The 26,502-nt window shown below is 41.6% G+C and overlaps 1 long non-coding RNA gene across 1 annotated transcript; it reads right to left on the reverse strand.

Moving 5' to 3' along the window:
• Positions 1–165: 165 nt before the first annotated feature.
• Positions 166–16,788, reverse strand: LOC125766905 (uncharacterized). Its single transcript, XR_007418702.1, has 3 exons — positions 16,584–16,788; positions 13,879–14,488; positions 166–767 (listed from the first exon to the last, which is right to left on the reverse strand). It is a non-coding gene; the product is annotated as an uncharacterized LOC125766905 (long non-coding RNA).
• Positions 16,789–26,502: the final 9,714 nt, after the last annotated feature.

The raw sequence follows: 26,502 nt of genomic DNA on the forward strand, positions 1-26,502 counted from the left end.
CAAACTTTTCCCAACAAAAGGTTCGAATGAACGCTCTCGGTCACTCAGCCCTTGATCTTACCCTTGATCTGGTTCACTTACTGTGCGCCTGTTTGCTTTAGACAATTTTCACCGTAATGTTGTGCCACTTCGTTTGGCTATTGTTTTGATACACACACACCAGCACTCACAGTGCTGTGCTTCGTTTCATCGAAAAAGGATTTATTTTTTCCCTTCTTCTTCTTGTGTCCGTTCTTGTCCCACACGTACCTTAGAGGTATTAACACTTATTACTCCTTCAAGCAATGTTTTCTGTTGGGTTTGTTTTCATACAACCAGCGTGCTTTTGTTAGCCTTACGCTTGTGCGCGTAGGAAGTTGGAGAGGTTAAATTTTCCAATCTTTCACCTTTGCTGGCGGATTTCCTGGATGGATGCGTCTAGTCTGGAGGTGGTAATCCGATGGCCTACGCTCTTACGAATATTTAACAGCAAATATGAAGAGCGCCGACCGTTTTTTTTGGCACCATCAACGGGTGTATAGCAGCTGGGGCGTCTTTCGGTTCGGTGACTGGAGCTGATGAATTATTGAAATATACACAAAACCCCTCAACCGTTACGGGATATACGTATGAGCCGATCGTTCGGTTTAGTTTTGTACGAACGCTTTACAATAACAGTAGTAATAATAATATTGATTAGTAGAAGCTAATATACGCGTGTGTGAGTGGTGGAGATTGTGATTCTTTTACTGCTACTACCTTTATGTGACTATATATTACTGGAAAACCTGAAATAGAGAAAGAAATAAAGGTACAAAACAAGCGGTTAGTACAGTTGTGAAAATGTTTTTAGTACTAGATTCACACACATTTTTACCATAAATCATAAACGTTATCTCGAACGCAGGCCGTTTCCTCTCGCCAAAAAAAAAAACAACAAATGATAAAAAATGACGGACCCATCGGAAACATTTTTTCTGTTGTGGCTCGATTTGATAAAACCGCCAAAGGGGTTAGTGTTAAAAATATGATACTAAAGCTGCACAGAGCAAACACTACATTAACTATCTGATAAAAGGAGGAGGATAAAAAAAATCACTACCCATTCACACTAATGTGCAACGGCAGCCATAAATAGCTTTGTCACACGGGTGTCACGTACCAAGCGGGTTGGCGAACGTGGACATTTGTGTGCAACCAGACACCACCCACTTTGACCTTTTACCCTTGGTTACCATTTGCACCCGGGGAAATGAAGCCATCACACGGCTGCAGCTAAAAAGGTTATTGAAAAATGTATTTTACACGACACAAAACTGACACGACGGACGAGAGTGGTGCGGGTGCGCTGAGGCGTTTACACCTTAAATATATCCGGTATGTCGAGCCGGTCTGTAAGTGTCAAGCGGGTGGATGGACACAAAAAACACATACACATCCTTACTTTCACAACTTACCCCCTCCGTGCTTGCCCCCTTTTTTCGGTCCACTTTGGAGCTCGCTTTTTGGGGTCGAATCGATTTGAAGCCGGTAGATGGAAATTGCTAACACTGGGTGTAAACGAGCACCCTCCGGGCGGTTTTTTTTCTGTGTGTGTGTGTGTAGTAGGTGCGAGCTTGGGTTTTGCTCGGTCAAACCTTGCCCGGGGTGCCCGGATGGTTTTGCACCATTCGCATCAACCCGATGAGAAGGTGAATGGTGAAAAGAACAACACCAAAGTACAAGATATACAATGGGGACGCACCAACGATGGGCAGTAATGGTTCAGAATTGAGGACCGGCCATTTGCATCCTAACCCATCATGTCGCCCAGAAAAAGGGGCGCCCATCCACACAACAACTGCAGAAAAAAAACCCTTCAATGGACCGGAACGAATGGAATGGAGCTTTCCGAGAAACAATCTTCATATCTGTCGTTGGTTGAAGTTGAATGTTGTTATTTCCCGATTTTTTTTTTGGCTGTGTTTTTTGCCCAACAGTTTTGGATCCGGTTTCCTGCACCCAAAGGCCTTACGCAATTTATTAACCCACCTTAAGCCTTGCCATTTTTGTTTTTTTTTTTTATTGTTGCTGTTGCTGTTGGGAGTGTTTCTCTCCGATTGCCCCAATTCATGAGCTTCTCGGTATTGCTGGCTTTTTTTCTCTGTATGTGTGTGTGTAAAACGATTGCGTTGGTGTTATTTCCCTTCCTTTTGGCAAGTGTTTTCGATTTGGGGTACGAAAATTTTCTGACCACTGCTGAAATGGCGGCAAAGAAAACAAATGACGGTACGGTAATCCGAGTTTAATCGGAATGTTGTTAACTAACTGCTTTCCGCTTTGCTTTTGTAAAGGCAAGGGGAGGGGAGGAGGAGTCTCGCCGCACTCAGCGGATTGCGGAAGGATTGAGTTCGCTCAATTTATATTTATGGCTGGATCTTTACATCCGTAACTAACACACTTAGATAAAGCAGAACGAAGCACCAAACAAGCAAAAAAAAACGAAATGGTGGAAGGGTTTTAAGAATTGCCAGGTTTTTTTGGGTTGATGCTTGATCCCATAAAAACTCAACCCATAATTAGAAAAGTCACGGCGTAGTGACGATGGACCATCAAATCGTGAAAGGATAGGCGAGGAAAGGCCAGAGGCCATCTCCGAGAAGGGTGAAAAGTGGCAACATGAAATACTTCGGACGAAGTTTTGCGATTTGTAGTTTTATGTGCTGGAACGAAGCGATATTTCGCTGCATATGGGAACACTCTGTATATATATCCTTGTTAACAACTTCAGTAGTACAGCAACTTTCTAACAATCTTTCCATTTAATTTAAAGTCAAGAGAGGTGATTCAAACGTAAGAAGAAAACATATTTAGTTAGGCAAACAAGTACACTCAAGCTGTACCGCTACTGATGGTTTTAACAATTTCACCAACTTGTGGCTTGAGTTGATCTGACGAACAGCCTGCACCCGAAACCCATATGAAGTGGTACTCCAACAAAGCGAAAGTCAGTCATCAGTTTACGATAAATACTTCCCAAACAAAGACTTTCCCTTCTCCGATAAAAAAAGCAATCTTTCGAATACTCTCGCAGGTCCTGTTGGGGAGAATTTGGCTTTGGGTTTGGTGCACGTGAACACTCTGCCCATCAGCTGACATCTTTGCCGTTGTAATGATGTTGAGTTGTGCTTGGTGCACTCGGTGCACGGAAAGCAAACCACTAAACTTGAGCGCACTCGCCCGGATGGTTGCAGCCGACGTTGCAACGAAAGTCTTGAAGAATGCTAACCCACCGGGGGTATACGGGCAAACTTATTAAAAGTTATGCCAAGAGGCGTTTGTCGACGAGTAGCACAGTTTGAAGATGATGATTGTGTGTTTGACGAACGCTGGTACTCTGGGTGTTGCCGGTCAGAAGATTTGCCGTCCGGAAGCTTTGCGGGGGATTATCGGATAGAGTTGGTAGCGTTTGCCAGTGAGAGTGAGATTTTGTGATTTTTGTGTTCTTCGTTCGTGAAACCGATTAGGAGAACTTTTCGGCAAAAGGAACTGAAGCGTTTCGCAAACAAGCGGCTCATCATTACGCACTGACTGATGTGGGTAAAATTTTGTGGTATAGTATCGTGCTAGTGAAGAAAGATAAATACGAACTTATTACATGCATAAGGTAGCGGTATATCTACGGAAGCTCATTATTAATTCAATTAATGCTTAAGCTCATATGAAAATTTCTTTTTTTCGGAACGAACAATTTTCTTACGCTTGAAAAGTTTTTCATTTTACATTACAGTTTTTTTTACATACTGTGTGCAATAGGACAATTAGATATGTTTTGTAATTCAAAGAGCAAACTTCAATAAAAGACATTCACTAAATTACAAAGTGTAAAAAAATTAAGTTCTACTTTTACTATATACCCGTACACGAAGTGAGTATTCTATCATCGATTTATGAACTTATGTCGATAGTTTATTTATTTAATAACTCATCAAGACAATTTTATCATTGAAACTGCAGAACGTTAAAGAATGAACAAAAATACACCAATTTCACGAGTTTTTCGCGTAAATGGAATATCTTTTAACACGTTGTTTATACTTCTTATTCAAGAATGGAGTACAGTAGAAGTGTATTTAGTTGCATCTTACAAAGCATATTTTTTCATAATTTACCCAAAACAAACTAAACTAATATATTAATCTATTAGAAAATATTTTCCAAAGTTTATGTTGCTTTTTCAAATTTATTTATTATTATGTTAAAAACGAGTTTGTCTTATAGTTATGTCACGGACTGCACCTAAAGTTTTATACCCTGCGCAGAGTAGATTGGCAACATTCCATTAAATATATTTACACATTCTTGCAACAAAAAAACAACAAGAAAAAACATTGTCCTAAGTTCAATCAGCACTTTTTTTCATAGCTAACAAATATATTGTACACATTATTTACTTTCCCAAATCCCATGTTATTGTTAGCGGTGCGATGTGTTTATGACACGGCTCATCAATGGAGAGCATTAAAAACAAAAGATACTACCATGTTCGGCCAGTTCCGCAAAACACAAAGAAGCTAAAATAACAGTTACAATTGAATCAAAAATTTTCCCACGCAGCACAAAAACAAAAAACAAAAAAAAAACGTTCGCCCAAGCACACCGGTTTCAATAAAAAGACACATCAATGTTTGGCAAACAGCAATAAACGTCGAATGTTACGTCCGAACGAAAACTCCCTCCCTATGCTACAACCACGGTAGCGAATGTGCAAATGGTTTCGAAATGCGATGAAAGTATCATCAAGGCACTGGATCGGACGCATCATGGACGGGACAACATTTCCGGCCACAATTCCCGTTAATGTAATGGTCATGTCATGAACTCCTGAAATGACTTCCAGCCAAGTGGCTCACAAACACCGAAGTGCGGATGGTACGGATGACGACAATGTAGCACAAAGTGAAGGAGACAAGCAACTGTCAGGGTGGGGATCATAAATATCCTGCTATAATTATGTGCTGCTGGATGAGCGTCATCGACCGTTTTTTGGTGGGGAGGCGAGGGATATGCATCTGCCTCGTCCCAGGTTTTGCGGGCCGAGTGTCCTTCCAAACACATTGACGTTGTCTTTAGACGATGCGTATGTGTGTGCTCAACAACCGGGCAACCGGACTTAGAGGTTTTGAAGATATCATACCCAGGCCCACATCTGTACCTAACGAGACCGAATGGCTCGGGGAAGTTTAGTGCCACACGAGTAATTAAGCCCGCTTAGTAAGAAAACCCCGTCAACCGAGGTCGACGTTATCCAGACGAACGCCTTCGGGTCGTACAAATGTGTCAAGCGGCAGTCAACTCGCGACCCACCTCGTACGAGGACGACAGCAAACAGCGGTTTTGTACAGAGATACGAGCCCACAATGACAAGACATTTCTCGTACACGGGGGTTTTCACGGGCAGACGTTGATGGTTGAGCCGGGGACTTGTTCTTGTCGCTATTGCTGATCCGCTTAACTCAACTCGTTCTGGCCCAACCGGTGCAAAACGGATGACACACTATCGCGCGTGTTCTCGTGCACGAGCTAAAAAGCCCAAGCCCCGAGACGTGCCTGGAATGGATCGATTTTTAATAAGCTGTCAACGGATTTTTCAAACCTATGCCAGCAAACACCCGGGGTGGAAACAGTGGTTTTGTTCCGTGTACAACTTTAGATTATTAGATTTTGTCACCTCATACCAAGCACTGTCGTAGTGGCAGATTGTTCCGTTTGCACGTGAAATGTTGCTAGCTACGGTCCAACAGCAGTCTCACGCTCGCAAGATTTACCACTGAAGGCTAAATTTGTACGACTGAATTTTCCCGAAAAGCCAGCCATCGTTGCCAAGCGTGCGCTCTTTCACCTTTCACCGCATATGGTGGGGGGGAAAACCGGGATGAGAGGAGTTTACGTTCGTGTTGCGGACGAAAAACAATTTCATCTTTCACAGAAACAAAACAAAACAACAACAACAAAAAAAACACACACTGCTGCAAAGCTGCAAAAGCTCGTAACTAAGCTTGTCAGGTATTCGGCGAAAAGAAAACACCCAAAATCCTGGAAAAACAATCTTCTTCACTTGAGAGAGAGAAAAAAAGAACAGAAGTCAATGAAGAAGAATACAACAACAGCACTTTTGATGGGACACCAAAATAGAGCCGTCACCAGCACGCTGAAACTAAACCGGTGGCGTGGTAAAGCTAGAACAAAACCCGGAAAAGCTTGACTGCCGAATCCGAGATTCCCGAGGTTTGGTTTTTGTTCCCCTTGCTTGGATTTTGGTCCTTTTTTCCTTTCTCCCTGCTTTTTCAAATATCGTCTTTTCTGATGAAGAAAGGATTTTCAATTAGGAACAGTTTGTCCCGCCGGGGGAGATGTGGGACCCCCCATCGGGTTGATATGCAATGCGAACTGGGGTTCTGCATTTGAATGATGATGTTCGGCCCGTGTCAGTCGTGTTGTTCTGCCAATTTAAGCTCCGGAATGAAGCATAATCTCATTTGAATGGTTGGACGTGTGTCGTATCGCTTTAGCGGAATTGGATCAAAAGGAGGCAATAAGCCTTTCCTGGTAGCGTCGTTAATGAGAAAAATCAATCGAGGCCAACTCCGGTACATTGCCAGTCGCTCGGACCGTACGATCGATACATTATGTTCGGTTTACAAAGCATATGTCAAACGGAGAAGAATGATCAAACACACACACACACACACAAGCACAAGGCAGCCCACGTTTGCTTGGAATGGGGACACTCAACGGCTTAAGAAGTGATTGAGCTTGATTGGTGTTGATGATACGGAGGAAGCCAGAACACACATTATGGGTTTTTTTTGATTGGTTATTTTCTGTTGTTTTATTACGCGTTTACATGTGTGCTTACGCTTAGTGTAACTTAATGTTCAATAAAAGTCATTATAACGTTTAGATTTTGTTCCATAAATTGTTGGGAATTTCGCTACAAATAAGCTTTACAAAGCAGTTTTTTTGTTGAATTTTAATCAGATTAGTTAAGCAAAAAGAATTTTTAATCCTGTTGAAATGATGGTGTGATTCCATCCCTAAACGGTTCTGAATATTTACTCTGAAGATTTATACTTGTAAACATGGCGAAATCTCGAAAGTAACAAAAATATTCTATTGTACATAAATTGTTAGAAATTTTTCTATATTGTGATGCTATCAAGTATTAAACATGAGGTGTTAACCCCGTGAATAAGTGGAAAATGACGATAACTCATACAATTTTCGTACAATTTTATAGTATTTTTTTACTTCCTAGAATTTTTACTGAATTTAAGTAATCTTTAAAGGGATGATAAATGCCATTACTCAATTAGCAAAAACTTTTCTCATGCATTATAAATATTCAAAAATTCTTCAACATATAAATTATAGATAAAACACAAATAAAATATATTTTCTAAAGATCTTTCTACGGAGTGCTGTAGCGCTGAATTCACGCATTTTGCTCTGGTGTTTCGTAATGTAGAGATTAATAAATTGAAAGAAGACATTACAATCTACATACTTCCCGAAATGGAATTTGAAAATTTCAATTCATGACAAAATGACCAAAAAGATGCAACATAAAAATATGATTGGAAAATTTTCAGTAATTTGATTGTAAAGCAAAATTGAATCAATTTAAAAATTTTAAAACAAATTAGTCCAATCTATTTCACAGATTTGAGGAAAATTCTGGGAAGCCATCTGAAAATATGAATACGTTCGAACAATGTATTTTTTGTGTTTTTGCAAGGGAATGTGTTTTGTTTTTTTGGGGCAAACATTGTAAATGGACAATTTATTAAATTGAATTGGTTATCAGATTCTTGGATTTCATGGGCACTGTGCCCATTTGTCTGCTTGCATCACGGTATATCTTTCTTTAAGCACATCACTAGTTGATTCTAAAAGTCAGAAAGTGGAGTTAAAAATATAGCTCTTTTAAAAGAACACTTTACGTGTCAAAGTTAGCAATAAGTTCAACCTTCCCTCTTATAATTCACTTCACAACATACATATGATGTCGCACCAAAAAGCTTCAGAACTTCGGAATTATGGCAACAATTTATGAAAAGCTTAGTTCCTATTGCGCTCTAATGGATGATGTAGAAGCACGAAATCAAACCAAAAAAAAACTCATTAAATTTAATTTCTATTTCACTGCACACTAGCACATAGCAAGTAGCCGATGATTTCCTGGTAAAACTTGAATAGAAATTTAAAAACCAGTTCAGCATGCATGAAAACCATATTAAGGAGAAAACTAAATTTTAATTACACCAACAAATGCTTTGATCGCTTTGATACAAATTCGGGGTGTTTCATTCCGTTCACTCTATGAGCTTTCAGATTTGTTTCACACTCGAAATTTCGTAGTTTTAGGGTTATAATGATGTGAATTCATTTGCCCCATGCAAAACAAATTCATGCAAGTGGAAAGAGTAACATATTATGGTAACAAAATTCCACCCTTTTTTATTCCTATATGTCATATGTATAACGAGGAATTTGATTCACGTCGCAACATAAAACGGGTGACATAAATGGGTGACGCAAATTTCATGCTGTCAAGTTAGGAAAATGGGGGGAAAAAAATAAAATCATCTCTAAGGAATTTTGAGCAAATCGGGGAGCTATAAAAAACTCGGTGCTCAAGCTGGTTTTTGTAACTATTTCATCGTTCAACCATTGAGGCACGAACCAGGCGAACACGAAGAATCCTTATGCGTGGGTATGAAATACAAATCTTTGTTCCCGTCCTTTGCGTTCTTTGCATAATTTTTTTCAACTTCCCTTTTTTGCACCCTGGAAAACAATCCAGCCATGGTAAAGTGATCCCAAAACCAACAAGCATCCTAAAAAATGATGAAATGAGAAAATGTTTAAAAAGGTGAATAAAACTTACAGAAAAAAGAAAACTGAAGAAATAAAGTACGTGAAGCGAAATCCCACTACAAAAGCACCCTGCATAATCGTCCTCGGTGTGCACTCCATACAAAAGAAAAAATGAAAACAGAAGTGACTTCAAGAAATGAAAATAAAAATGAAATAGCAACGAACGGAAAACGAATGGATTGGTGCAAAAGTTTTCTGTGCCGTGTCGCCTCGAGTGGATTCTTTGCACGAGTGGCCACTTGTGTCGGATGACACGGGGACAGTAAAGTGGTGGATGAAAAAAAATCCCATGCACCGACTCTATCTCCCTCTCTCTGTTTCTCTCTCTGTTTCTCTCTCTCTCTGTCGGCAATCAAATGCATTTCGCCCTCTTCACAGGGACTTTTGCTCCTGTGTTGCTTTATTCAATCCGATGACACGGTTCTCGTTGTTGTCGCCTTTTGTTGATGTCCGCGCAACATAAATCGTGTGCATAAAATGTAGCAAAATCATATGGACAATCACACACACACATAAAGCGGGAAGATGGAGAAGGAGAAGCATGTTTATGTGCTGGTTAAATTGTAGAAACGACTTGTAAAGAAACCGAACCGACAGAGTCGAGGACTTTTGTGGGACCAGCACACGAGAGCGTGTGGTACATCACGCGTGGCAAAAGGTGACAGCTGAGCAAGTGAACATTGTCAGGACGTGAACGTGAGATCCGAGAGTGCGACTACAAAACAAAACCATATTTAGCTGCTTTTCTTCGGAAGAGTAGGATTATTATTTTCCCACTTTCCTTGGCACCACTCCGATCCCGATTTCTGTTACATTCCCGGTGGATGTTTCGTTTTCTTTTTTTGTTTTTTTTGGCCTCGATGTCGCACCGTCACATCACCCTTGAAAGTTCCGCAAACAATACACGCACTTGTCATGACGCAGCAGGCCGGAAAAAGTTACTCCCTGGCAGGTTCGTTCCAAGGAGCAGGGATTCGTGAGCGAAAGATGTCCCAGTGAGGCTGCAAGAATCATTACCCCCGAGGGGAATTTACGGCACTGACGTGCCACTCACTGGCCAAACCTGACAGACCTGGATTCGAATGGATGGAGAAATAAGGGAGGGAAAAAAAACTCCATGAAAAAGCCACGTCTCACTGCGAGGTGGTCTCGGTGGATTACACCGAGAACTTGTTGAAGCGTTGTTCCATGACAGGGGTGTGACACATAAAATAAATAAAAACGCCAACAAAAAGCGTAAAAGCAGTGCAGTTTGATGGCGACCAGAGTTGACTTCTAATGACGTTTCGACAAAACGACCGTGCATGGATACGAAGGGCGGCTGGGAACGGCCGTGCCTTTTTTTTACTGCTCTCACGTCATCGTAGTAAATTGAATAATTCGATTCGCTTCGAAACGACTGAAGCAATCACGAGCCCGAACACGTCACACGCGGGGGGAGGGAAGATGTAGCGCGACATATAGACCACTTGAAGCGTTCCCACAACGGCGCGAACGCGGGTTCAAATAATTAGGAAAAACCCACACGTATAACGTATGCCCCACACCAACCACTGGTTACTGGTTACAAGTAGTACAAGGGTAACATGACATTAGTGTGGCCTCACATCACACACGCACGCACACTACACGCGTAATGTCAGTGTCAACTATCAGTGTGCGTGTTTGAACGCGCAACGGCGCAAAGGCAAATAAAACAACCAGGTCGCACGAGGTCACCGGATTTTGGTCGACATTTTCCCGTTTGCTTCCCGCCGTACTCAACCCACTACTTACTGCCGCCTACCGAGTCATAAAGTCGCTGTCGCAAGAGATTGGTATCGTAAAAGGTCGCTCGACCTGGCTGCTGGCCCAAGGATGGACCTTCTTAGGCTCCCGTGAAAGGCGAACCCGCCAACCGTGGACCGCAACCGGTATTTGGTAGCCATAAAAGAAGGTGTAAACATGACACTCTCGTACACCATATTATGGTACTCAGGAGCAACAGATGTGTCCTTGTCCCGTCACGCCATAAGCCGCACTGCAAACGGTTTGCGCCGTGCGCTGAATTATGTGTTTTATTTTTGCGCCTCCGGTCCACGGCGGTGATCGTTTGGTTGCAATAAATCGTCCACACTTTGCTTTAAACAGCCGAAACATTGCGCCAGCACATAGACGATGTGGTACGGTCGTTGTTTTTGGTGTGACAGTTTTGTATGCTTACGAAGGTGCAAAGTAAGCAAAACATTAAGAAAAATATGATTTTTGTGTTGGAAGTTATCTTGAATGGTTTTTTAGTGCAGTGAGTATAAAAATGGATGTGGTTATAACGGGCGCTAATGTTTTGCATTTTTCGTGGACAAACAATTTAATGACCATTTTGGGAGGTTAATGTGTCGCATGTGTGCAGGGCGGTAAGGCACACAAATGGAGAAGAAAGCCATTGGTCTGCTTCTTAAGAAAGGCCAGACCGTATCAAGACTTATTTTACCACGTAGCCGGATAGTCCTTCCAACGGTGCGATGATCCGGATGGGATTTGATATCTGTTTCTGTCATGTGGAACCGTTTGTTATATGCAGCTCTGGGCCGCCCAGACCATGTAAAACTATACTTTTCCTATTTTAGACACGGTTAAGAACAACAACAAAAAAGTTTTAGGACATTCAATTTTAATTTGAATACAGTTAAAATAAATATACATATGTATATTATCATTTAAAAAATAGTTTTATTTTGCATAACATTTTGGTGATGAATTCTCGTAACAGTAGATCAAAGTTTCGACAACCCGGTTCGAACCCGAGGAAAGATCTAAATTATTACACAGAAATGTCTCATTTTAAATTTTTGCTATCGTGTTTAGGACATTTTCTTTTTATGATTTATTTCTCTGCAATTGCTGACTATCGCATCAGTAATTTAATCACTTAATATAAAATTTTATTTGCTAAACATTATCAAGAAAAAGTTGAAATCAGAAGAGGGAGATAAAAACTTAATTTATTTTTTATACCCTAAATCAAATCTTGCATGAAAAGGTTGTTATTAGCGTGATATGCAACCTGTAACAGTCCATTGTATGAAACTCCATACGTGAGATATGTTTACTTCAAAAGATTCAGAATATTACGCTACATTCTCAGATGGCCACTTCCAGGAATTTCTTACTATATAAACAGAATTGAACCTTATCGTTAGATGAGTTAATTTCCTTTCAAAATCGTTCAGATTTCACGTAACCGGTAGAATTAATTTCATTGAAAGGGATTCCAATATGGTTGAACGCAGTCCGTTCTCTTGTCTCTTTTTTCATGTTTTTCAACGTTTGCTCATGATTACTCTTCATTTTTCCTTTTTATTAAGAAACAAGAGTGTGTTACTTACAGAATGTATTTTAAATGTATATAATTACAAGCCAATTATATTTCATTTATGTATTTTGAAATAGCATTGATTTATTTTAGAGAAAAAAAGAAATTGTTTTGCATTTTAGTTTTAAATTAAATGAATAGAGCAACAAGATTGAGAACATGACACTACTAATTATTAGATCTTAATTGGTCTCACTGTTTGTACAAGTACAGTAGCAAACTTCAAAAGCAATCTTTAACAACATTAAAAACAAAATGTTTAACTTCTTATGAACATAGGTAAAACAAATGAGAAAGTCTGATTATTTACCACTCAACCATAAAACTAACCTTTGGCTCCGCAAAATTTCGACAAGTTCAATAAAATATAAAAGAGAGACTTCCAGGTATAATTTTTGATGCAAACAAATATTCATATGTTTTTCAACTTTTCTTTTTCGCTTCACTGCACATGCTAACATCACAAATGTCAGCATCGGTATGTGGAAATAAAAAAAAATATGATACCTCTCGAAAAGAGTTTGTCGATCCGCCGGATGTACCTATTCCAGGAATGAACCGCACCCAAACATCAATTAAAATGATGTGAATCCCATTCTCCTCGCCCTATATCCTTAGAAGGTTACATTCACAGTTCTCGGAACACAACCGTATGCTACAATAAAAAAAGGAAACAAAAAAAATCGACGAACCACTCTATCGTCATCAGCATCCGCGGAACGAAAGCCGGCGAATGTCCGGGGAGATTTAATTATTTCCGGTGATGCGGAGAGAAAGAGAAAGAAAAAAGAAGGATGCCCCATGCTGATGTGACGCACTTTTAATAATTCCTTTTTATCCACACGTTTTCCATTCTGCTTACAGATAAATTACTCCCCTCGGCCTTTATCTGACGGAGCACCCATTGCAAGCACCAATTTGACATTGTCTTTCCATTAATTATTCAGCGCTCTCATTAATTAGCACTGGGCCGGCCTCTTAGCAATCGGCAAAAACCGGTTTTTGGAGGAGGGAAGGAAAAGCATTTCGGAGCTAGGCGTAGCATCTGAACTTTGCCATCTTAAACTGGTGTCCTAATCTCAAGGGTTGCCCGTTGCGGATAAAATGATGGATCACAGCGTGGCAAATATAAAGAAAAACCGTGTAAAAAAACCGAAAATGGCTGAGGATTGCAATCAACCTTGGCCTAAATCGACGGGTTTAGGGTGGGTTTTTTTATTCTTACTTCCTTTTTTGTTCATTCTCCAAATTGAACAATCATATTTTGTTTTACGATCCTCATTTATATTTCACACTGTTGCTTGCCTTAATGTTTGCCTGATTGACGAGCGGAATGATAAAAGCTCGAATTAAAATTAAGAAAAAAAAAACAAGAAAGCAATCTTTGGATGTGTTTAATTTGTATGAATTGTCGTTTTTCGGGTTCGGCTTTTTGATGGAATGGGCGTTTTGCTTAAAACATTACATCCAATCCAATGATTCAAATCCTTATCAATGCGCTCCAGTTGACGTCAAACGTACGCCCAGCAGGATGTTATATAAGTAAACAAATGTACAGTAAAAATTATACTTCCACACATGATACATTTAAATGAACTGCCATCGTAATGGTACGAATGTTTGATTACCTTTTATATTTGCTGCTGCTGTTCGTAGCTTAATTGTTTCGTTCTCGCTCGATGTAGTGTAAGAAGTAATATGTATCCTTTCGCCGTTTTTTGCTACTGCTGCCGTTTGCTAATAAATGCGAAACAACGTACAACACCGATAAAAAAGTGGGGGTAAAGTTGTATGTTATTGGTATGTAGATTACACCGCTTGTCGCTTCCGTCGTATTCCACGGTTTTTCACTGCTCCACCATGCACCGGGAACCGGGTACTTAAATTATCCAAACTCAGTTTTCTGCCGGGGTTGAAAAACGCGATTTTATTATCGCCACAGATACACACACACATACACTCATACACACACACAGGACAGCAAAACCCACCCAGCCGAAGGTGTGCTGCTTTATTTTGAATTTTATAATATTTTTCCCACGATTTCTTCCGCGATGCGGCTGTCTCGCACTTGCCGCCAGGCTAACGGTTCAGCAGGTTCTCTCTCTAACTCTCTCTCTCTCTCTCTCTCTCGTTTTATTTTCACACAGTACACACTAGATAGGAAGGAACACACACACACGTACGCAAACACCACAGCTTTATCTCTCCCGCTCGGTTGAACGCTGATCTTCTTTCCTGGAGGGATTTTTTTTTGTTTTGAAGAAAAAACGAAACAAAAAACAGGTTTAGTTGTATTCAGCTTCTCGTTCTGCAGCTCGCACACCAACACACACTTAAAATGGATGCTTGCGAAAAGCTTTCCGAAGGATACACGCAAGCACAAAACATTATGCCCTTTCTCGCTTTCACTATGCCAAAAGTGCTTATCCCTTCTCTCTTTCTCTTCTTCTTCCTTCACTCTCGTGTGCTCTCGCTCTCGCAGTGGTTCACATTTCCCGCAATGCTTACTAATCGCACTGATGCTCATCCCGCGTGATACAACTGTTTCGCTTACACCACTCACTCTTTCTCACTTTCGCACTCGCACACGCAGCGAAAGCTCGTCTTGCAAGATCAGATCAGATTATGTAACGCACATTCAGCAGCACACCAGCGCGGGATGGTGGCCGAGTGGTGCGGGGGGTTTTTTTTTGGTCCTTTTTGTACAACTCTGGGGTGAATGTCGTAAACGTTGGACCCCCCACACGGGCCCGGAGGGCACCGATTGATTTCGTATTCCTTCGCGCCTAGCTGTAGACTTATGCTGTCGAGCTCATCGCATCCAAAGCCGACGTCACTGCCTGCCGGTGGTAGCAAAAAAAAAAACGGAAGCAAAACTTCCCTTTTTGCTTGCTACTGCGCTACCTAGTTGTGTGCGCACTATCTTGATGTGGGACGCCGGGCGGGATTTTTATTTTTTTCCCCTTTTGCGGTTAAACTGGTATTCGGTATTTTATTTGCATTCGCTTAACAAACCACCGAACGCACTTCGCCTACACGCCGCATGCGAATTCCACGCTAGTGGACACGCACATAAGCACAAGGAAGGGCAGAACCATACTTCAAAGAACCGACGGAGAAGGGACACAAAGCATTCTTAAAATACTGGGTTTTATTTTTTTGTTTTAGTGCAAGTAAATTCCCATGTACCAAGGTTATTTTTCCTTTTGTTTGGTGTCTTGCTTTTGGTGTCCTTTTTCTCGTTGCGCACACGCTAAAACCCTGGAGCCGTTCTTTATGTATGCACAAACAGCAAAACAACAAAACACGGCGTAAGACGAAACTTTTGCCTTGTACTCGGAATCGATTCCTGCTCGAATCCAAACCCAGGCGGCCCCAAAAAAGTGGTCCGATGGAGGCGCCTGGTCCTTTTGCAAAGGGCAACGATTTTGGGGATACTTACTAAATCATAAAGCCCAACCCAACAAAGGGAAAACAAAAAAATATCGCAAAAAAGCATTTGCGTAATGGGGAAAGGGGGGGATTTTTTTTTGGTAAGAAATATTAAAAAGATTTCTTACAAAAACCATCCCTTGCTTTCGTCTTTTCTTAGGGAAGCTTATTTTATCTAAAGCGCCTAAATGTAGGCAATTCCATGTAACATCTTCAAACAATAACGTAACCGGTAGGCAGGTACTACGGCGCATTGTTATTGACCTATGATGGTTTTTTTAATAATCCTTTCTGTTTTGTTCACTTTACACACTCACACACAACTACATCCACACACTTTCACACAACCGTGCCGGTCAAGCACGCCTTCCTAACGTGCTTAATTATACGTGTGCAGAGTAAATCGAGTTCGCTCGATTACGACGGGCTTTAGTAGCCTTGGTTTCGATGATAATCCTCTTAAATGACTGATGGGTAGCCGTCACACGAATGAGCGAACCTGTCTGCCCGTCACGAACCAAGCTGGCAAGAAGAACAAAACACACTCTCCTTACGCGTGCACGCACGCACGCATGAACGCACACAAGCTTGAGTTCACCGTTTTTTTTTTTTTGCAAAATCTTCCCCTTACACAGCGAGACAGTGTTCAAGCAAGTGTGTATCAAGTGAAGTTCACCTTGTTTTCGATACAGCTACTGCTATTGAAGCTTGACAGTTTCGACTTGACCCACCAATTGCGTTGCGAACGGACAGTGTGTGTTGTTTGTTCCTCCTCTTCGTGTCTGCTGCCGTTTTCTGAGTGGAGGCTCAATCACGAAGGGAACAGGAAAAAAGGGCCCCGCGGTCCCGTATGCTTAGACACCTTACAATACACACACACAGACGCGTATATACACACCTACTCACATAACCGCACTCGGTCGGTCGGTCGATCGGTTGTCACATTAGCTTCACCATGGTGCCATCGTCGTCGTCGCGATTCCACACGACGAAGAAACCGTTTTCACAACACAACCGGAAGCTGTGGACGTAAATGCGCCGAGCTTTTCTTTGTTACCGACAACCCTTCCCCCCTGCGAGGGTGACCGCTTTCAGGACGAAAAAAAAACCTCGAGCAATGAGCTTCTCCCGTTCGTTTTTTTTTTGCTTGACGAAGCGACGAACACGCTAACAAACGCGGTGACACTCTGGGCAGTTGGCAGCACTGGCATACACTTGGTGCGCACGGTACGGATGCTAACACTCGTCTAACACACGAGTCCTAGAAATTCCTGGTCGCTCCACTTGGCCGACCATTACGGTGAGAGCGAGCGACGTTGTCCTGTATTTTCTGTCGGGGGGGAGGAGGATTGACGGAAGACACAACGGAGCTATTTGCTGGGGCTCTGTACAGGCAGTAGGCGTTATGGACATGTTGGTATGAGTCGACGGGCACGACATTCGTTGCTCTTGTTCTATCCCAAGGTTAGCACGGACATTCTCGCGAGAGTGTTGGTGAGCGCGCACGCTCCACCTTGACACGGTGGAGATCTCAATGCGAGGACTCGCCTGTTGTAGGCTCCGAGAGACGGTTCGCTTCGTACGCTCTTGGGCCTTTTAATATCCTGGAAACGCATGCGCCAAAGCGCACCATTCGCTCTCTAGCTCTATTTGTCCGAGATGGTTCCTCTTGTGCACTTTTTTTTCCTTGGTTCTGGCAGTATCATCGGAAGTTGTTTGGAGTTTTGGAAAACTCACCGACTGTGTGGCGTTGAGCTGAAAAAGTTACATTCGAAATATGCCGAATCTGAGAGCTATCCATCCGTTTTATTCTCGTACACTTGCTCTCTTTCTCTTTTTCACACTCTGTGCAAACTCTTTCACACACTCACCCAATGGTGACCGTTCCAAACCAAACCGTCCAACCCATCCATAACCGTCCAGTGCCCTGTCCCTGACCTAGCCACAGAAAGCTGGTTGTTGTAGTTCGCCAGTGCTGCAGCGTCTTACACGGTCCTGTAGTGCTCGGTAAATCACCGTTTTAACATGTTTGCATTTATTTCAATAGTCCGGGCGATTTATTACGGTCCACATCCTGAACCAAGCCGGCTTGCTCGCCTTTTTCCTTTTTTTGGAGGTAGAGAAGGGGGAGAGAAAAATAATCCAGGGTGGATGATCGTTTCGCCGCATTGGTTCGGGTTGGGTTGCCGTTCGCAGAAGACTGCGAGGAATCGGTACCGCCGACGAGCAGCACTACCAAAGAAAGCCAGAAATGAACACCGGGCAACTTCCCGAACACGATAAGAATCTGATATCCGATTAAATAAGTCAAGCAGAGCGCAAGTAACGGCATCATCAACGGTACAGCAAGAATAGAGTTGAGTCCGGATGCTCTTACGTAATGCACACGGCCGGCCTCACTCAGAGCCACCGCGCTTGGAGCCCAACATCTCATCGGAGCAGCTGGAGTCATTCCGGTCACTTGAGTCGGTTACTATAATCTTACGAAAATGTCCCACTCGGAGCAGATTTTAGGTTATGGTTTCTATGCCCAAGACCCATCGGATCCATTTAGAAGATAGAGCGCGTTACGCAGGATGCTGAAATGCGTTCATTCCTGGAAAAACCATTCTCCGGTATGCTCGAGGCAAAGTTTCCTCAAGCTCACCCGGTCAGCTTTCGTTATGACGATGGATTGTCCTGCATCATGGCAAGGGATCGTTTGTGTGTGTTTTTTTGTTGATTTCATTGTTTCTTTTGCGTCACAAAACTGGCCGATTTTTCTCTGTCAATTTTTCCCACAAATTGTATGGCATGCCTGGTGCTGCTGCTGCGGGAGGGTGAAAACGGGACGATAGTGACGAGCAAAACAAAACTCCCAAAAACTTACCCACTTCTTCCACTTGCTTGTGTCCGCTTCCCTTCGCTCCTTGTTCTCCTTACATCCAATAAAGGGAGCAATCAAATGAATTGTGAGAAAGAGCAAAAAAACCGAACAAGAAAATGTGAGCGAAAGCCAACCCAACAAGATGAGTAAAAATGCAACCACCTGGAGAGATTTGTATGAAGTGCTGAGAGTGAAGAGCGATATAAATGCAGAACATGCGAATCGACACGGGTACGACGGTTTGGGGTAAATTGAATGAGGAAAATTGTGCGGGGAAATGACCCAAAGAAAACAACCGAAAAACGAATATCACATACACTCTAAACGACAAATGACAAAAAATAAGGGCAAATAAGGGAAGCAACAAAAAAAAACACAAGATACCAGCGCCCACCGAGTCATGAGAACACCAGCCCGCACCACCCCAAGTACGGGAAACCGGACGTTTCGGACGTTTCATTTGGAGGAACTCGGCAACACGGCAACGGAACGGAACGACACAGCATAATGTACAAACAACTTAATCATCAGCCCGTAGCACTGTAAATGCCGGTCCGCCTGCACACGGTAGCGCGGTGTTGGTTGATCACAACGGGTAAAAATTGGTCAACGAAAGTTTTTTTATATACAGCGGATAGTGTGTTCGGCTTGGAACTGGTTTGGAAGCGTAAAGTGTCGCTTCAATAGATAAGCGAACTTGGAACACCCTTTTACGTCTTTACATTTATAGCTCATTTGCATTGATTTATTGCAACATTTTTGATCACATAAAGTTTGTTATCGCATTGAGAATGCCTTTACTTTGTAATATAAACATTGATTTACTTTAATGTAATCGATATTGTTTTGGAATAAACAAAAAGCTAGCTTTGGGTGTGGTGAGAGCGAGTTTTGTAGGGATAATTCCTTCGTTAGGTAGACAAAATCCAACTTCAACATACAAGTCGAACATCTGGCTCAAAAGCTTCGACTTCTCCGGAACAATGTTGGAAAAGTCATGATATAAAACTGGAATTAAATGGTTTAAATATTCTATCGACGGATGAAGCTACAACGAACAAGAAAACTAGAAGGTTTTTCAAAGAAATACGTTTTTGCTTTCCTTAATACTGGTAGGAGTTTATGGAACAGGAAATAGTGACATTGGTACGGTATATCGTATTATAAGATTCTTTCCATGGAATGCAAAGAAAAAAATACGAGTCCCATTGCAGCACTTAGCCTTCCCAGGAAATCGGGAAAGCCTTAATTTACATACCAAAGTCATAAAAAGGCAAGCTTTCTTGTCAAACAGGTACTTGGCGGAGCAACAGTGTCATAAAGCTTGCTCCGGGTTTATTTCACACTCCTGGCAATTCTTCTAACGTTGCTTTAATATCATCCATTTACATCTTCGCAAGAACGGCAATACTAAAATAATTTGTAAATTAAAGTACACAAACTGATTTTTTTATTATACAATAGATTGTTCGAATGCTCGGGCATTGTTAAGGGGAAGTTTCTAGATAACAAAAGTGTTCGAAAAAATGAATATTTTACTATCGCCTTTTTTCCCTAGAAATGTATGGAAAATATTCTAAGAATTCTATAACCAAGCTCGAAGAGTAAACTGATTCACATTCATAAAATCATATGTTCAAATATTCAAACGTGTTTTATTCTTCATAAAACGACGTATTGAAACTCCAATACTCAGAATCGGAAATGTGAAAATCGCTTGACGGAAAAACAATCATCAGATGGTTCTTTCTGTACAACATTTTCTAGAAAACACTTTTATTGATGGGAGCTTTTATTTTGAGCTACGTTTCATTGAAATTCTGCTTAAACTGCTTTGTTACAATTTTTTATCGCAAACTTGGGTTTTTATAGCGGTTTATAGAAAAACGTTTTTAAAATTGTTAATTCTTTAATGTGTATAATTTATCGAGAAAATACTGTCAATCCAATTTTTGAGATAGTTGCCCTTTAACAAAAGATACAAAATAGAACGTTTTTTGAAGTTTCTTTATTAATGCGTTTTTGGTTCCTTTAATAGAAAAAAATGGAAAAAAGATATTCCTGTAAACTAGTTTTCCAATCAATCGTTTGTGGCCATATTATTGACAAAGCTTATTTTAAAAATAGAAATTATATTATTGAAATCAACCACACCGTAACCCATTGTCCTGAAAAGTCTAAAAGCTGCGCTTGTTTCTTTCCTTCTCTCTCTCGTTTCTTCGTTCTCGTTTCCCCATTTCCCGTCCCCGAAAGTAGTCTACCGCACACGACATGAATCCGACATTCGTGTACATCCTAAATGCATATCCTCGAGGCAGAAATTGTTCTCAAATTTTCTCCATTCTTCTTGCATTTGCCATTCCCGCTTTTTTATCGCTTGAGTACCGCTTACTGCAAAAACCGTGCCTTTCCCTTCCATCGGCCACCAGCAGCCGGCTGCTGATTGCTGTAACCCAGTGTGCATCGTTACTAGGGCCGATCTGCTTAGCCGGACAGATCCAGTCGCTACCTTCGGAAACATTTTGTGCCCCCTTCGTCAGCGTTAGACGTGAGTGTGTCGCATTGGGAGCCTACCGTTGGTGCCCCTGTTTTATCAAGTGACATTCGACGCTGCCAGAAAAACTTCAACCCAACATTCCTTCTGCTCTGCCTTCACCACCATTCCGATCGTACGCGGCACACGTTTCGCGGTACGATCACTTTTTGTTCCTCGCACCGACCGCAATTCTCCCTTTTCTATGGGTCCAAGCAGCTAAGTTCTGGCAGCAACTTTAGCCGATTGAAATGTGGCCGCTTGTTTCACACTGCACACATACAAACACACACACACTGAAAAACCGTATTACTTTTAATGAACAAACTATTCATTAGTCCGCCGTATTCGGCGGAAATTCGTTCCGCTCTCGAGTAAAACTACTCAATTTATTCTTATTGTTCCGCTGAGCGTGGTGGATCGGGATGCGGGAAAAAAGTTTTTCCACTCATCCCGTTGGCCTACCCGCTCAGCATGTGGCATTTTGTTTTGTGCATCTTTCGCGTTGCTGATGATTGCATTCCTGCTAACATTTTGCAAGCGTATTCGTTCCATTTCTCCCATTTTGCTGCGATCGAATTGCAGTGAAAAAGGGTTCCGGTGGAAAAAAAAACTTTTGGCCAAAAATGCACAACATTCAAAACTGTTCCCGAAACAAACGGCTACGAAAGGACGCAATAGCAATAGTAATCACAACAAAATGAAAAGAGAAAAAAACGAAACCAGAAACAAATGACTAAAAAACATTGCCGCTTGCGCGCTTCATCGTACGGCGGATGCTTTTGCTACCTTCCGTCACAAGCATGGGCAGACTTTAGCGCCATTTTTATGCTGGTTGATTTGTGACGGTTAACGAGCGTGGTGGTTTAAGAAAGAAAGCGCCAAAGAAAGGAAAGAAAATAAAACCTCCCCGGTGCTTCTCATCAGGCACGTCCAGACAAAGAACGAATCAACTACATTGAATTGACGACGCCAGGCGAACGATGATCATGCCATGTAGACGGGTGCGCACTTTGATGCAGTCGAGCACATACCAGCCCGGCATGCTGACGATGGAATCGGTCCCGTTTGCCGGACAATCGCAAACTCAACGAACACTTCGTTTGAACGCGTGAAAAAAAAAATCTTCTGCTGGCGAAAAAAACCCGGGAACCTGTTTCGGAATGAAATTAAGCAAAACAATCCCACAATTAACAGCCGTGCAGCTCGGCGGACTAGCGGACAGTAGGGGTGTTTAATTTATTGTTAAGTTGATGTAATTGTATCGCAGTCCACGCCGGAAAAAGGCCAAAGTCAAGTGGAATGTAATAATATTATTTACACCGCGGCCAATGCAAGAGTCCGAACGGTGCAGATGGGTCGGGTTAAATGGAGTGCACCGAGCAAGTGATATTAAAAATTCAATCACGAAAGTAGTCTCATCGATCAACCCAAGCTCAACCAAAAATGGACCGAGGGCTTGGGTGCGGTGGGTACGGTTGCAACGTCAGTATCTGGTTAGTATTTCAAACGAATGACTATATTACAATGTAAGTTTGGGGTGGGTATTGCAAAAACAATCAGATGAGGAAGATGAAACGGTTTTGCAAAATGAGAACTTTGAAGCATGAATTTCATGGTAATGTTTTGGTAGAGTTTGATATTTGATTTCACCCTTCATCATCAACCACCAGGAAGTGGAGTAGTTCTATTCGTGTGTTTGATGTTTTGATATCGTTAAGTTTGTATTGCAAATTTTGAATCAATAATTTTCGATCGGAAATGCAAATGCTGGATAAGTAAAAGCGCTCACGTATGATGCTGATGTAAGCTAATTGGTGGGATCAATTTCGGATTCGATATTACGAGTTATGGCATATTGATTATAGCTCGTTTCGAGGTTCATGTGAGTAAGTAAGAGTTTATTTTTGAAATCTTTTAAAATTGAAGAAAAATATTTAGGGATAAAAGAGAAATCTTTCTGCAGCTTTTTCAAAGTGTAAAGTCAATTCCATTTGAAACGTTCTCAATCCGCGAAAGCGTTTCGGACGTAACAGATGTGTTAACCAAGAATGTTGGAAATTAAATCGTTTTCACTTTAATAAAGGTTGTAAAAAAAGCGGCTAGAAAACCATCCAGAAATGGTTATAAGTGATGCATTCCATGGGGGAAAAAACTTACATAAGTAGCTGTTACATGGAGACAGACTTTCACGAACAATTTAAAATATTTGTACCACAATTAAACCTTAAGTATGCATAAACCATCACATGAATGACACTTAAGTACGGTCTTCTCACAAATTAAATAAATCATTGCGTGCAATTGATTTGCTTTAAATTAATTACTTCCAGCAGCAAAACACTAAACGAAACATCTACTCTAATTACAAAAAAAGGAAACTCAATACACAGTGAGTTTCTATCTCGAACTTTTTGCTAAAAACAAATCACAATCAGTGAAATATACAGCAAACTACAAAAGAGCAACAAAAAAACACACACACTCACAGACCAATACTTCATCGCCGGTCGTCGAGGATGAGCAATCGGATTGAATCTGGCAGAATGCAACTACATCTTGCTTGCTGCTTAATGGTGCATTTTTCTTCCGTGAATGGTTCACGCTTTCGCCCATTCAATTAATTGATCAGTTTGCCGGAAAAAATGGGGCTTTGTTGCAGAACTGTCTGCACGAACACCCCTTTCGCGTGCACCACTTGTCCGATTGAGCATGGATGATTAATTGACTGTTGAGTGTGCTGCAGCGTCCGGATGGGTCGGGGAGGTAGGTGAGTTAAGGGAGGCGAAAGTAAAGAGACATGAAGAAGAAGAAGCAAAAAAAAACTCTTCATCCGCTCGATAGGGTTGGTTGTTGGGTGAATGGAATGGCATAAATCAAAGTAAAGTGTATTACGTACAGGGATGGAATTTGGAGCTCGGGGAAAGGAAAACGATGTACAACAAACAAAAAAAAGGATGGGAAAGGATACATAATTCCAGCACAACCACTCTTGTGTATAAGGAGCAGCTGAATGTAACATCAAACGAAATAAGTGGGTGTAGCTTTTTTAAAGCCATTTTTACACTACTAAACAGCAAATGGAAGCAATCTGCTTTGGGCTCGCTTTGCCCCTCAAACAATGTACACTTCTTTTGCTCGATGGGGTTTTTGATGTCCACTTGAAACATAATGCTAGAACACCTGCCTAATCCTACCCCCTCATGGGGAGGGAAAGGGGGGTTTTGAATGGCACAAATGTGTGGGCGTGTGCATCCTTTTGCACACATCGTTAACAAGCTGCTTAGCATATGCACTTATCTGGTTACATCCATTTCAAGAGCACTCAATGCACCGCTCACATGACAACGATCGCCCATCACACGCACACACACACACACACTTGCAGGTAGAAACATTCATTTTCATTTCTAGCTCTCAAAACACACCCTATCTGGTACAAAGTACATACAAATCACTTTTACTGATGAAGTTTACCCGCGAACCGCGAGCACAAACTGCTGCATTACTGGCCAGCGAAGCGAAACAAACCATCGGGCCATCCCGCTTTTCGAAACACAGCACCTTCTCCCCGGTGCTTCCCTTTGCTTTGCTGGAATGCATTTTATTGTTGTTTACACCACAGCAAAGCGTAGCCGTACCTGGCGCGAAATCGGGACCCTGTAATGAATTTCACTTTGTGCGGAAGTTTACTCGTCCTAATTTGATAATACGGCTAAGCCGAATTGGAAACAGGAACCAATTTGCTTTGCATTCATGCAGAGCGCAGATCGGTTACGCTTTTCACACCGCACAAAGGCTTCTGCAGCAGAGATTGGTGCGTGATGTGTGTGTGGCGTGAAGCATGCATCCTTACGCCGCGAACCGTTCCACAGCAAACGTTGACCGAATGGTTCATTTACGATCATTATCATTTGTTTTACATGTGTGGGTTATTAATTTGAATCACTTAACACACATACAGGGTGGTACGGTGTGTTGAACGATGTTACTAATAGTTACATATTTTATGTGCGGAAATTAGAATATTCTATTTGAGTGTTTTTTTTTTGTTTTGCATTCGACGAACTAAATACTAAATGAGTAAGTTAATACTGTGTTGCACAATGTGTTGGAATTGATTGTAATGTAAAGTGGCTTTCCACAAAACAACACAAGCATTTTGTGCTATCGACCACAAACCACTTACCGCGAAAGGTAGAATTCAAATATTTATATTTCAAAACCAGCTGCTATTCAAATTTTTGACTAATATCGTCCGGAAAACCAAACGCGAATCGCTTTCGATTAACTGACCGCGAACTGAAATTTTTGTTCCGCACAACTTTCTCCCAACCGGACTGCGGACAGTTCCACAGCCCCTACTCGAAGGGACAGCATCGATGCCATGTACACGCATTTAATTAAAGCAAACAAACGTAGCATGAGTATGATTTTGTGAATCAATGTTTGTTGCGCATTTACCACACAAATTGTTCGGCGTGTTTGATCAACTGCATGCATGCGGAGATATCACGCTGCAACGCATCTCGCGAACTGTGTGGCCGGACGGACCGTTCGTGGTAGCTGACGCGAGAGAAGGTTGTATTTTCTTCTTCCATTTTAGTGTTGCGTCGGTGCGTAAAAGGTTGCACAAAAGTCGCGGGCTGAACCCGGAGGTTGATACCCGCGGATGCCGTTTGTCACCGTGTAATGGTAATGGTTGCGCTGTGGCTTGCATTGGGAACACACACACGAGCTATATTTTTTGAGTTACGCCTTTTTGGTGCAGGGTTTCAATGTTTTTCCTTCCAAAAAGAAAGTACAATTAAATTGGGCTAAATTAATTTTAAATAGTGTTTCAGTTAGTAGTTTGAGTTCTTGTGAAGATATTGAGGAATTCTTGTTAAAGCTGTCATGATATCTAAAGCACATCAATCTAAGTTTGTGAATTGCGAAGAATTCCAAGGATTTAAGGATCTGTTTTGACGTAAGACCTTATATTAAGGCCTATTCTGTAATCCTGTGTATTTTGTTTTACCGTGTTCCATGGAATCGTATGGACTGTGTGTCAATATATCGTTTCAGATACCTCTTTCTTGGACTGAAATCTCTTCAAATATAAGAAGAACTTATTGGACATTAAACGTACTCCACGTGCATCTTAGAAAAGCCAAATTTTCAGGCATTTGGGAGAGCCTCAAGAGCTGGGATATTACTCAAAAGGTATCTTGCTTCAATACTCACCATTGTGACATAGACCCTGCCCAAAGCTGATGAAAACCTATTACTCGCGATCAAGAGGAAAATGCTCAAAAGGGAGTTTGCACCCGTATGTGTGGAAAAACAATGAAGAGGCCTATATAGAGACAAATTCTGTGAATTCTTCAATGAATCCACTAGCGTGCAGTGAGTTAGATTCGCTAGGCTAGATGGCAT

Source organism: Anopheles funestus, chromosome 3RL (assembly GCF_943734845.2).
Source record: "Anopheles funestus chromosome 3RL, idAnoFuneDA-416_04, whole genome shotgun sequence".
Lineage (NCBI taxonomy): Eukaryota > Metazoa > Arthropoda > Insecta > Diptera > Culicidae > Anopheles > Anopheles funestus.